The 2,445-nt window shown below is 49.4% G+C and overlaps 1 pseudogene; it reads left to right on the top strand.

Annotated features, from left to right (window-relative positions):
• The first annotated feature begins 238 nt into the window (after nucleotides 1-238).
• LOC101563762 lies at nucleotides 239-2,049 on the top strand (annotated as a pseudogene).
• The last annotated feature ends 396 nt before the right edge of the window (nucleotides 2,050-2,445 follow it).

The following is a 2,445-nucleotide window of genomic DNA, read 5'->3' as shown; positions in this document are numbered from 1 at the left end:
TCATCCCAGAACTCGGGAGGCGGAGATAGGAGGTTCACTGAGTCTCAACTGTGTAGCAAGACCCTGTATCGAAAAAATAAATGAAAAAAATTTTTTTTAATTTCTTAAGAAAAAGAATTTTATTTATTTCACACAAACCAAGTGCTTATTGAATCTGTTGCTTATTGCATGCCAGGAATCAGGGTAGGGACCAAAGGGGAGCAATGTCCACCAGAGGAACAGCATCCAGAACAGAGCAATTTGCTCCTTTTTCAGGATGAATGGAGAACACAAATGTGATGATTATGCTCAAGAAATGCAGAATTTCATCCAGCACTTTCCTCAGATTGTCAGGGTGCTGACTGAAGATGACACAGAGCACCCAGAAATAGGCAACACCATTGCCTGGCTCAAGGAGGTCCTAGAGTACACTGCCATCGGAGGCAAACACAGCCCAGGTTTGACGGTGCTGGTAGCATTCTGGGAGCTGGTGGAGCCAGGGAAACAGGAGGAAACAGTCTGCAGTGTAGGAGACACTTCCAGGTCTTTGTCTCAGTCCAAGAAGCCAATATTCATAATCCCAAAGTTACGTTATTGGAATCCCATCAAGTTGATTCCAATCTACCACTTATAATGCAACCCATGGCGAAAACAAAGACACTAAATTATATCTTCAATCATCAGGGAGTCAAGGGGCTCTAAGTCCAGCCACGAAGATGGCTTTCTGGAACCAAGAGAGCGACCCAGGGCCTCACCCAGGTTTATTTAGTGGGGGAGTGGCTTGAGGATTGACTGAGAACTGTGGGAAAGAGACTACTATGAGCTGAGCTGGGTGGGTGGCCTACATTTACCTCTGCGATATGCAGAGAGGATATGCAGAGAGAGTAATCTGCATTATATAGTGTCTAACGTTTTGGTAAGTCTCGTGCTTCAGCTTTGGTGTAGCCTTTCAAGCCCCAGGAAGTCATGGCCTCTGTGTGGAGGCTCGATCCCAGCTGGCAGTGCAGAGCATTAGCTCTACCGTCCTGTCTCAACCCGGCTCACATTAAAGAGCAGCAGGTGTAGGTTACGAGGGAAACACGCACGCCACCTTCAGAGACTATCACCAGCACCTCAGCTAGACCAATACACATTGCTTAAGGCCAACTGAAGGATAAACAGGAGTCCTGGCCAGCTCTGTGCATAACGAGGGAATAGGGTCAGGCTCAGTCAAAATGGAGACAGTCGCTCTTCTTTCAAGGAGAGCTGCTCAGGTGGGCCTCCACACTGCAGCAGGCACTGACTGGGCTGGTGTGTGGAGCTGCTGCAAGCTTTCTTCCTGGTCTAGATGATATAATGGACTCATCCCTTACACGGAGGGGACAGGTCTGCTGCTATCGGAGCCAGGAATAGGTTTGGACACTGTCAATGATGCTCTCCTTCTGGAAGACTGTATCCACGCCTGCTGAAGTTCCACTGCCGGGAGCAGCCCGACTACCTGAGCCTGCTGGAGCTCTTCTTGCAGGCTGCCCATCAGACAGAGGTTGGGAGACTCTGGACGTCATCACAGCCCCCAGGACCTTGTGGATCTCAGCAAATACACCAAAAAGAGGTACAAATCTATTGTCAAGCACAAGACAGCTTTCTCCTTCTACCTGCCTGTTGCTGCTGCCATGTACATGGCTGGCATTGATGGGGAGAAGGAGCACAGCAACGCCAGGAGGGTCGTGATGGAGATGGGCGAGTTCTTCCAGATATAGGAGGATTTCCTCGACCCCTTTGGGGACCCCAGGGTGACGGGAAAGATTGGCACTGACATCCAGGATAATAAATGCAGCTGGCTGGTGGCTCAGTGTCTGCAGCAAGCCACTCCAGAGCAGCATAAGATCTTGCAGAATTATGGGCAGGAGGATGCGGAGAAAGTAGCCCAGGTGGAGTCTGTACCACGAGCTGGATCTGCTGGTTGTGTTTGCGCAGTATGAGGAAGACAGCTGCAACCACATCATGAGCCTCACTCAGCGCTGTGCCGCACCGCTCCCCCTGGCCGTGCTCCTGGAGCCGGCACACAAGCTGTACAAGCAGCAAAAGTGACCTGGAGACTACAGGCGCAAAGAGGGGCTTAATAAACTACTGTGTAACAAAAAAAAAAAAAGGAATGAGGCTCGATGTGGGGACACAAAGTGAGTGCCAACTCTGTAGCAAAGAAGCCACGTTGTACAGGGAAACTAGCGGAAAATAAATACTGGTACAGCGATTTTATACCTGCTTACACTTTATACCAACAGCACAGAGAAATTCTCACTGGCAATTGGGAAATGGTAGAAGTTATAGGTTAAAAGGCAAAACGGCCAAACTCTGAAGAGCCAGGAATGTCATGTCAGTAGTAGTCAATGAAGAGCAGGTACTTCAATTTTGGAGGGACAACTTGGGTGGGATTTGCGGAGGCAGAGTTAGACACAGAGAGACGCCAAGGCAGGGAGACCGCGT

This window comes from Octodon degus, unplaced genomic scaffold, assembly GCF_000260255.1.
Source record: "Octodon degus isolate 3935 unplaced genomic scaffold, OctDeg1.0 scaffold00207, whole genome shotgun sequence".
In the NCBI taxonomy this organism is placed as follows: Eukaryota; Metazoa; Chordata; class Mammalia; order Rodentia; family Octodontidae; genus Octodon; species Octodon degus.
The sequence above is the reverse complement of the archived record's forward strand: the minus strand, read 5'-3'. Positions and strand labels throughout refer to the sequence as shown.